The 11947-nt window shown below is 38.7% G+C and overlaps 1 long non-coding RNA gene across 1 annotated transcript; it reads right to left on the minus strand.

Moving 5' to 3' along the window:
• Nucleotides 1-7316: 7316 nt before the first annotated feature.
• On the minus strand, nt 7317-10007 carry LOC133962199 (uncharacterized). The gene is made up of 3 exons (XR_009922089.1): nt 9896-10007; nt 9072-9123; nt 7317-8804 (listed from the first exon to the last, which is right to left on the minus strand). It is a non-coding gene; the product is annotated as an uncharacterized LOC133962199 (long non-coding RNA).
• Nucleotides 10008-11947: the final 1940 nt, after the last annotated feature.

Consider the following 11947-nt stretch of genomic DNA (forward strand, 5'->3'; position numbering starts at 1 on the left):
AACATGAAACCAATACACAGATATGTAAAGTCATACATGGGCCAGGTTAAGTAATTAACAGACTTTTAAATGGTAAAAATAAAATATTAGTTCAAAGTTAATCAGAGCATAATCATTTCAGATTAGGAAATAGGTAGTGCATATAAGCCCACAACTCTGTATGACACTGTCTGTTCTAGTAAAGTTACAAGGCTATGACTTACTCATATTTAACAAAAGAATTCAGTGAAGTCTGTCTGAGATTAACGATTTAAATACTGAAGGTGGGAGACACGGTTATTTTTCACTGTAACACGTGACAGGACATCAACACCGTGACTCTGAATAAAGAGCCTTAAAAGACGTAGTGCTCCTTTGAACAGCTGCTCTTACAATGTGTAGCAAGTGCTAAATCTCCATTAGTATAATAGTAACAAAAATCACCCTTTACATAATTGAACATATATTTTCCATGTGAACCCCTTTAACGTAGTTCAATTCAGGAGCAAAATATAATTTATACAGTATTTATTAGAGCTAGTATTAGTAAACAGATCAAACAAATGCAGTACAACACATCACACATCCACAGTGTCTCTTTTGCTTATCATCACAGTCAGTCAGAAGTGTCCGTTTAACTTACGTAGCAGTTGAGAGATGCTTCGTTGGAGCTAGCAGGAGCTAGCTCATAGCCAGTTCTGCTGTTGAGAGCGGCAGAGTTCACACAGGAAAAGACACAACGGGAGAGGGGAAAAAAGCTTTGAGTGCGTCCCACACTCTAACCTGCTGAGCGAACAACGTCCACAGTGACTCCGCCGCCATCCTCTCATCCAGACTCGCCAACCGTTCTCCGGTTCTTCGTGATACACAGCTCCGCAGCTTGTGACGACGTAACTTTTTTCAGAGTCTCATGAGGCGTTCACTTGCAGCTGTGTTAAATGCAGCTTCGTTTGTCATGGCGAGTTGAAGAAGTCTGCTGCAAAGCTATGAATAATCCGCATGATGAAAACTCACAGCAATGTTATGCCTACATTATCAATATATTGAGACCCATGTGACACAGTTTGACATGGTTTAGCAAAGTGAATGAGGAGAAATACATCCAAGTGTGAGACGTAACAAACCGAAAGCGGTCTCATGCTGCGTTCATGGTAACTCTGTTAAAATGGGTTTCATTGGTCATGGTGAGCTGATGAACTTTGATGCCACGCCATTAACAATCTGCATGATGAAAAGTCACAATAATGTTATGCCTACATTATCAATATCTTGAGACCAATTTGACACAGTTTGACATGGTTTAGTAAAGTGGCTGGAGGGAAATACATCAAAGAGTAAGATGACCAAAACAAGACATTTCCTGATGCCACCAGGGGTCGCTTTCCTTTTAAGTCATGATTTCTAGGTAGATGTCTTCCGGTCGCGACTCTTGTCTTATATGTGTAGTTTGGAGTCGATTGGACAAAATATGTCTAAGTTACAGAAGCTCGCTTATATTGGCGTTTAGTCGAACTTTGAGACCTCACCACGGTCACACGGTATGATGAAAAGTTTAAATTCTGATAACTTTAGATCTTCATCTTGTTTTGTAGAGTCTCATCTAATTTTTAAGTTGATCTGATGAAAGCTGTCTGAGTAGTACATAAAAACATAACACGTACCAAAACAAGACATTTCGTGTTACCACCAGGGGGCGCTGTGATTGTAAGTCACAATTTCTGCACCCATGTCTTCTGGTGGCGACTCTTGTCGAATGTGTCTAGTTTGGACTCAATTGGACAAAATATGTCTGAAATATGGAAGCTTGTGTTTTGATGGCGTTTCATCAAACTTTAACGCCACACCACGGTCAGACGGTTTTGCTAAAACGTAATCCTTCAATAACTTTAGATCTCCAATTTGTTGTGATGACGATCGTCTAAATTTGAAGTTGATCTGATGAAAGCTGTACGACAAGTACATCAAAGAAAAAATATGGAATATGACCAAAATGGCCACTAAAGTCAAACTGGCGGGCTTCCTGTTGCGTTATTCATAATGCACTGATGGACTTTTTTGTGCATCTAGTCATGATACACAATAATCTTTGTTTTTTTTGAGGATCGGTGAATGCTAAATGAGGGGCTTTTCCGTAGGTGGCGCTCTTGAGCCATTTTGCCACGCCCTTTTCAAAATACTCCAGAATACGTAATTTTACGCCGCCTTCGAATTTACTGCAAACTCCTACAACTTTTTGAGCACATTAAAGCCCTCAAAAAGCCAATTCATTTAAGCTAAGAAAAATAATAATAATAATAATAATAATAATCATTTCAATTTCAATAGGGCCTCCCACCGATTTCGGTGCTCGGGCCCTAATAAAAATCCTTACAGATTCAATAGGGCCTCTCACCATTCGGTGCTCGGGCCCTAATAATAATAATAAAAATCCTTACAGATTCAATAGGGCCTCTCACCATTCGGTGCTCGGGCCCTAACTAGGGCTACGTTGTAGCACTAACGGGCCCGAGCACAGGCAATTTCAAGTCTGTTGCGGTCGGGGAAGAAAGAACGTTCGATGACCAAGCGCTCGTCTTCACATTGCCTGCGTTTGCCCTGTGCGGCAAGGAAGATCGCTCCACTTCTTCTGGCCAGCCGCTGGTGCTGAACTAGAGGTAAGTAACCTTCAAACTATCCAACATAACCTATTGCTTTATCTATCATCATATGCTTACATGCCTCAAGTTTTTTGTAATATGTAATTGTTATAAAAGTTACCGTTTATTTATCACGTCTAATGAACAGATTGAAGCAAGATAACTCCACAGTCTTGTTTTGGTTGTGACATTATTATTTTTTTTAATGAGTTACTATCAATACGCTACACGTGTACGTTTCATGTGATAGTAACTGTTTCACCAATATTCTGATACAGGATGGTATATCCGCCATTACTATTTTCACATCGTTTATTTAGTCTGTCATGGAGTTGTAGAGTGAATTAGACAGTAGCGATAAGATTATAATGTCCACACATCAGTGTTGTAAACACTTCTCCAATTAATTATATAATTATGTTTTCACACTGAGGGAAGTGGAGAGACTTGATGTGGACTGTTATCAACAGCTCTGTGGGAGATCATCACGTTGAATATTACAGATGAGGTAGAAAGACATTTTATCTATGTGTACAATGTTGTATTTTTTTGTCACGTTTTATCAAAAGCGATTTAAAGTATGTGCATTTAACCATTAGGATACAAACCCAGACCCTAGTACATCGGTTCTAGCTGAAATATGTAGTGCTTCATAAACAACACAAAACATTCATAACAGTACGCTTCTGCTCCTCATTAATGCAGCTCCTGATGTCCCCAGCAGCAACATGGTGGAGATCTGCAGCTTCATGCTGGTCAACTGGAAGACAACTGATTAAGATTAAAATCCATTTATTCATCCCAAACACATGCACAGACATGCAAAGGCACACTCATGCAGGTAGGGAAATTGAATCGCTGCTTTTTACCCATCTGGTGCAGGACACACAGAGCAGTGAGCGACCATGTACGGCGCTCGGGGAGCAGATGTTGGGGGAGTGAGGTGCCTTGCTCATGGGCACTAGAGAGGGTAGGGAGACTCTTGGATTTTTGGACAGATCAATCCAGGTTCGACTTTTGTTGTCTCTCCATGGAGTCGAACCAAAGACGTACCAGAGACCTTCTCTGCCCATAGTCCAAGTTTCTGCCACTCGACCACCGCCTCTCCTCATGCATCATCAAACTAGTAATCTACACATCACTCCATGCGTTGCTCCCTTAACTACAGATGGCCTGCGAATGTCATGGAGTTTTACAGTGAATTAGACAGTTTAGGTATGATTTTAATCTCCACACATCAGTGTTGTAAACAGTTCTCAAATTAATTATAGAATTATGTTTTCACACTGAGAGAAGTGGAAAGACTTGATTTGGACTGTTATCAATAGGTCTGTGGGAGATTATCACCTTGAATAGTACTGATGAGGTAGAAAGACATTTTATGTATTTGTACAATGTTGTATTTCTTTCAGCACTTTTATCAGAAGGGACTTAAAATATGTACATTTCACCATGAGGATATAAACCAAGACCACAGTACAACAGTTCTATCTGAAATCTGATGTGCTTTATACACAACACAAAACATTCTTTAACAGTGCGTTTTTTCTCTTCATAGATGAAGAACTGCAGCACCTGATGTCCTCAGCAGCAACATGGTGGAGATCTGATTTGATACACTTTAGATAAGAACCCAGTGTTTTATATTTCTGCTTTGCCATAAGAGACAGAACATGGTCATCACAGCTGTGTCCTTCAGGCTCGTCTGTCCCTAATAAAATGATAGGAAACATGAAAGTGATCGTCATTATTGGAGAGGAAGAGTTACATATGAACAAAGTGTGTAATCTTATTTTCTGTGGATATTCAACTGTGTATTTGAATATGCTTTTGGATTAAAACGTGCACTACCATGACAATGAATGTTTTTAATGGAGCTATTTCACATTAAAAGTATTGCATTATAATTTAATACATTATGTATTATGTGCAATACTTTGATTGTTTTTAAGTAATGAAATCAGGTCTGTACCTGGAGTCAGTGTTCAGTCTGGTTGGATTCAAGTTGTGTGTCAAGTTGGACCTTCTAGAGGAACATGAAACCAATACACAGATATGTAAAGTCATACATGGGCCAGGTTAAGTAATTAACAGACTTTTAAATGGTAAAAATAAAATATTAGTTCAAAGTTAATCAGAGCATAATCATTTCAGATTAGGAAATAGGTAGTGCATATAAGCCCACAACTCTGTATGACACTGTCTGTTCTAGTAAAGTTACAAGGCTATGACTTACTCATATTTAACAAAAGAATTCAGTGAAGTCTGTCTGAGATTAACGATTTAAATACTGAAGGTGGGAGACACGGTTATTTTTCACTGTAACACGTGACAGGACATCAACACCGTGACTCTGAATAAAGAGCCTTAAAAGACGTAGTGCTCCTTTGAACAGCTGCTCTTACAATGTGTAGCAAGTGCTAAATCTCCATTAGTATAATAGTAACAAAAATCACCCTTTACATAATTGAACATATATTTTCCATGTGAACCCCTTTAACGTAGTTCAATTCAGGAGCAAAATATAATTTATACAGTATTTATTAGAGCTAGTATTAGTAAACAGATCAAACAAATGCAGTACAACACATCACACATCCACAGTGTCTCTTTTGCTTATCATCACAGTCAGTCAGAAGTGTCCGTTTAACTTACGTAGCAGTTGAGAGATGCTTCGTTGGAGCTAGCAGGAGCTAGCTCATAGCCAGTGCTGCTGTTGAGAGCGGCAGAGTTCACACAGGAAAAGACACAACGGGAGAGGGGAAAAAAGCTTTGAGTGCGTCCCACACTCTAACCTGCTGAGCGAACAACGTCCACAGTGACTCCGCCGCCATCCTCTCATCCAGACTCGCCAACCGTTCTCCGGTTCTTCGTGATACACAGCTCCGCAGCTTGTGACGACGTAACTTTTTTCAGAGTCTCATGAGGCGTTCACTTGCAGCTGTGTTAAATGCAGCTTCGTTTGTCATGGCGAGTTGAAGAAGTCTGCTGCAAAGCTATGAATAATCCGCATGATGAAAACTCACAGCAATGTTATGCCTACATTATCAATATATTGAGACCCATGTGACACAGTTTGACATGGTTTAGCAAAGTGAATGAGGAGAAATACATCCAAGTGTGAGACGTAACAAACCGAAAGCGGTCTCATGCTGCGTTCATGGTAACTCTGTTAAAATGGGTTTCATTGGTCATGGTGAGCTGATGAACTTTGATGCCACGCCATTAACAATCTGCATGATGAAAAGTCACAATAATGTTATGCCTACATTATCAATATCTTGAGACCAATTTGACACAGTTTGACATGGTTTAGTAAAGTGGCTGGAGGGAAATACATCAAAGAGTAAGATGACCAAAACAAGACATTTCCTGATGCCACCAGGGGTCGCTTTCCTTTTAAGTCATGATTTCTAGGTAGATGTCTTCCGGTCGCGACTCTTGTCTTATATGTGTAGTTTGGAGTCGATTGGACAAAATATGTCTAAGTTACAGAAGCTCGCTTATATTGGCGTTTAGTCGAACTTTGAGACCTCACCACGGTCACACGGTATGATGAAAAGTTTAAATTCTGATAACTTTAGATCTTCATCTTGTTTTGTAGAGTCTCATCTAATTTTTAAGTTGATCTGATGAAAGCTGTCTGAGTAGTACATAAAAACATAACACGTACCAAAACAAGACATTTCGTGTTACCACCAGGGGGCGCTGTGATTGTAAGTCACAATTTCTGCACCCATGTCTTCTGGTGGCGACTCTTGTCGAATGTGTCTAGTTTGGACTCAATTGGACAAAATATGTCTGAAATATGGAAGCTTGTGTTTTGATGGCGTTTCATCAAACTTTAACGCCACACCACGGTCAGACGGTTTTGCTAAAACGTAATCCTTCAATAACTTTAGATCTCCAATTTGTTGTGATGACGATCGTCTAAATTTGAAGTTGATCTGATGAAAGCTGTACGACAAGTACATCAAAGAAAAAATATGGAATATGACCAAAATGGCCACTAAAGTCAAACTGGCGGGCTTCCTGTTGCGTTATTCATAATGCACTGATGGACTTTTTTGTGCATCTAGTCATGATACACAATAATCTTTGTTTTTTTTGAGGATCGGTGAATGCTAAATGAGGGGCTTTTCCGTAGGTGGCGCTCTTGAGCCATTTTGCCACGCCCTTTTCAAAATACTCCAGAATACGTAATTTTACGCCGCCTTCGAATTTACTGCAAACTCCTACAACTTTTTGAGCACATTAAAGCCCTCAAAAAGCCAATTCATTTAAGCTAAGAAAAATAATAATAATAACTAGGGCTACGTTGTAGCACTAACGGGCCCGAGCACAGGCAATTTCAAGTCTGTTGCGGTCGGGGAAGAGAGAACGTTCGATGACCAAGCGCTCGTCTCCACATTGCCTGCGTTTGCCCTGTGCGGCAAGGAAGATCGCTCCACTTCTTCTGGCCAGCCGCTGGTGCTGAACTAGAGGTAAGTAACCTTGAAACTATCCAACATAACCTATTGCTTTATCTATCATCATATGCTTACATGCCTCAAGTTTTTTGTAATATGTAATTGTTATAAAAGTTACCGTTTATTTATCACGTCTAATGAACAGATTGAAGCAAGATAACTCGACAGTCTTGTTTTGGTTTTGACATTATTTTTTTTAATGAGTTACTATCAATACGCTACACGTTTACGTTTCATGTGATAGTAACTGTTTCACCAATATTCTGATACAGGATGGTATATCCGCCATTACTATTTTCACATTGTTTATTTAGTCTGTCATGGAGTTGTAGAGTGAATTAGACAGTAGTGATAACATTATAATGTCCACACATCAGTGTTGTAAACACTTCTCCAATTAATTATATAATTATGTTTTCACACTGAGGGAAGTGGAGAGACTTGATGTGGACTGTTATCAACAGCTCTGTGGGAGATCATCACCTTGAATATTACAGATGAGGTAGAAAGACATTTTATCTATGTGTACAATGTTGTATTTCTTTGTCACGTTTTATCAAAAGCGATTTAAAGTATGTGCATTTAACCATTAGGATACAAACCCAGACCCTAGTACATCGGTTCTAGCTGAAATAAGTAGTGCTTCATAAACAACACAAAACATTCATAACAGTACGCTTCTGCTCCTCATTAATGCAGCTCCTGATGTCCCCAGCAGCAACATGGTGGAGATCTGCAGCTTCATGCTGGTCAACTGGAAGACAACTGATTAAGATTAAAAGATTAAGATTAAAATCCATTTATTCATCCCAAACACATGCACAGACATGCAAAGGCACACTCATGCAGGTAGGGAAATTTAATCGCTGCTTTTTACCCATCTGGTGCAGGACACACAGAGCAGTGAGCGACCATGTACGGCGCTCGGGGGAGCAGATGTTGGGGGAGTGAGGTGCCTTGCTCATGGGCACTAGAGAGGGTAGGGAGACTCTTGGATTTTTGGACAGATCAATCCAGGTTCGACTTTTGTTGTCTCTCCATGGAGTCGAACCAAAGACGAACCAGAGACCTTCTCTGCCCATAGTCCAAGTTTCTGCCACTCGACCACCGCCTCTCCTCATGCATCATCAAACTAGTAATCTACACATCATTCCATGCGTTGCTCCCTTAACTACAGATGGCCTGCGAATGTCATGGAGTTTTACAGTGAATTAGACAGTTTAGGTATGATTTTAATCTCCACACATCAGTGTTGTAAACAGTTCTCAAATTAATTATAGAATTATGTTTTCACACTGAGAGAAGTGGAAAGACTTGATTTGGACTGTTATCAATAGGTCTGTGGGAGATTATCACCTTGAATAGTACTGATGAGGTAGAAAGACATTTTATGTATTTGTACAATGTTGTATTTCTTTCAGCACTTTTATCAGAAGGGACTTAAAATATGTACATTTCACCATGAGGATATAAACCAAGACCACAGTACAACAGTTCTATCAGAAATCTGTTGTGCTTTATACACAACACAAAACATTCTTTAACAGTGCGTTTTTTCTCTTCATAGATGAAGAACTGCAGCACCTGATGTCCTCAGCAGCAACATGGTGGAGATCTGATTTGATACACTTTAGATAAGAACCCAGTGTTTTATATTTCTGCTTTGCCATAAGAGACAGAACATGGTCATCACAGCTGTGTCCTTCAGGCTCGTCTGTCCCTAATAAAATGATAGGAAACATGAAAGTGATCGTCATTATTGTAGAGGAAGAGTTACATATGAACAAAGTGTGTAATCTTATTTTCTGTGGATATTCAACTGTGTATTTGAATATGCTTTTGGATTAAAACGTGCACTACCATGACAATGAATGTACAGTATGGAGTTATTTCACATTCAAAGTATTGCATATATTATTTAATACACAATGTATTATGTGCAGTACTTTGCCATGGTTGTTTGTAATTAATGAAAAGAGGTCTGTACCTGAAGTCGGTGTTCAATGTGGTTGAATTCCAGTTGTCTCATGCTGGACATGCTAGAGAAAATTTCAACATAAATATACAAATGTGTAAAGTCATACATGTGCCAGGTTAAGTCCTTAACACACTTTAAATGGTAAAAAAGGAAGTGTATTACTTCAAAGTTAAACAGATCATAATCATTTCAGCTTAGGAAATAGTTAGTGTACATCAGCATCAAATTCTCTATTACACTGTCTGTTCTAATAAAGATACAAGGCTATAATTTATTTATATTTAACAGAACAATTCAGTGAAATCTGCCTGAGATTACAATGTAAACAGTGCAGGCAGCAGAACGTTTAGCTTTCTCTGTAAGACATCATAACAATACTCTGAATAAAGAGCTTTGGAAGTTGAATTCCCCTTTAAACATCTGCTCTTAAAATACAGATGTGACTTTAAATACGCACGTTTCAATTGATCACTGTAAGTCTGTTTCAGTAGAATAACTAACTGTGTAACATTGTCAAGTCAAATGCCTTGGCGAGTGAAACCATTTTATAGCAATAGATATCCTGATGGAGCTAATTCACCGGACACACACAGTCTCCTGTCTCAGATTTAACCTCATAAACTAACGCATGCCACTGCTGGGCGGACCTACTCATGTCGGTTCATATCGGTGTGTGTCGGTAATAGTGCCGTTCGCATTAAACAGGAGTTAATGCCCCAGATCGGAGTTCGTATTTAGCCTCCATGCTAACGGACGTTAGCTCGAATGCATGGTACTAAAACACCCTGCGAATCACTTCTACACATCTAAATAAAATACTGAGCTTGACTTACCACAGAAACGGGAGCGCAGACGTCTTTAACGTGTCCGTCAGCAGAACAAGCAAAACATCAAACTGTGTTATTCATCCGATACTGAGTGGGAGGTTTCGAAAGTCTCGAGTTGTGTTCAATGACACAGGAAAAAGTAAGGAGAAGGGAGGGCGCAGCTCACTGTGACGTCACGTAAATTTCAAACCACTATATCGCTTATTATAGCGATATAGAGGTAGTTACGAAAAAGTTCACCCCCTCAGAGTTTTAATGAAGGAAGAACATAGCGATTGAGACTAAAACCAAAGTTTGAATAATGCTGTAAACAGGTTTAATTCTACTCTAAAATTGGGCATTTTAACATGGGATTCAATGGGACTCTCTCCGACGAGCTGATGAACTTTCAAGCCATGCCATTAATAAACCGCATGATAAAAAGTCACAATAATCTTATGGCTACATTATCAATGTCTTGAGACCCATTAAACAAAGTTTGACATGGTTTTGCATATTGGATGAGCAGGAATACATCAGAGTGTCAGCTATACATTTCCTGCTGCCACCAGGGGGCGCTGTCATTTTAAGTCACGATTTCTGTATAGATGTCTTCATATCGCAACTATTGTCTTATGTGTCTAGTTTGGACTTGATTAGACAAAATATGTCCAAGATACAGAAGCTCGTGTTTTAGTGCGTTTCACCGAAGTCTCATCAAACTTTAGCGCCACGCCACAATCACACGGTTTGACGAAAAGTCGATCTTTCAATAACTTTAGATCTTCATTTTGTTGTGATGACAGTCGTCTAAATATTAAGTTGATTTGATAAAAGCTGTACGACTAGTATATAAAAACATAAAACGTGACAAAAACAAGACTTTTCCTGCTGTCACCAGGGGGCGCTGTCACTTTAAGTCACGATTTCTGTATAGATGTCTTCATATCTCTACTCTTGTCTTATGTGTGTAGTTTGGACTCGATAGGACAAAATAAGTCTGAGATATAGAAGCCCGTGTTTTGATGGCGTTTAATCAAACTTTAACGCCACACCACGGTCAGACGGTTTTGCTAAAACGTAATCCTTCAATAACTTTAGATCTCCAATTTGTTGTGATGACGATCGTCTAAATTTGAAGTTGATCTGATGAAAGCTGTACGACAAGTACATCAAAGAAAAAATATGGAATATGACCAAAATGGCCACTAAAGTCAAACTGGCGGGCTTCCTGTTGCGTTATTCATAATGCACTGATGGACTTTTTTGTGCATCTAGTCATGATACACAATAATCTTTGTTTTTTTTGAGGATCGGTGAATGCTAAATGAGGGGCTTTTCCGTAGGTGGCGCTCTTTAGCCATTTTGCCACGCCCTTTTCAAAATACTCCAGAATACGTAATTTTACGCCGCCTTCGAATTTACTGCAAACTCCTACAACTTTTTGAGCACATTAAAGCCCTCAAAAAGCCAATTCATTTAAGCTAAGAAAAATAATAATAATAATAATAATAATAATCATTTCAATTTCAATAGGGCCTCCCACCGATTTCGGTGCTCGGGCCCTAATAATAATAATAATCATTTCAATTTCAATAGGGCCTCCCACCGATTTCGGTGCTCGGGCCCTAATAATAATAAAAATCCTTACAGATTCAATAGGGCCTCTCACCATTCGGTGCTCGGGCCCTAATAATAATAATGAAAATTAATAATAATAACAATGATTTGGTCATTTAGGTTCCTGAATATTTTATATTGTTATGTTTTTACTACTTTTGTTGCTGTTATCTATTTTGTGATATTTTTAAACAGAGGTATTTTATCTTAAAATGTTCACAATACACTGAACCATCTACTACTATAATAAATGAATAAAAATAACAACATAATAATAATTTATTTACATGGCACCTTAAAACATAATATTGAATATAGGACCAATGAAACAAAAACACAAGGTCAAGAAGAAATTGTATACAATATAACTTAAAATCAAACACAGCAAATTATGTAATACAGAATCTAAAATCAAATAAATGCCTCTTCTGTAAAACTATATAAATCTTTCCTCAGGTA

The sequence above is a fragment of the Platichthys flesus genome, chromosome 10 (assembly GCF_949316205.1).
Source record: "Platichthys flesus chromosome 10, fPlaFle2.1, whole genome shotgun sequence".
Taxonomy (NCBI): Eukaryota; Metazoa; Chordata; class Actinopteri; order Pleuronectiformes; family Pleuronectidae; genus Platichthys; species Platichthys flesus.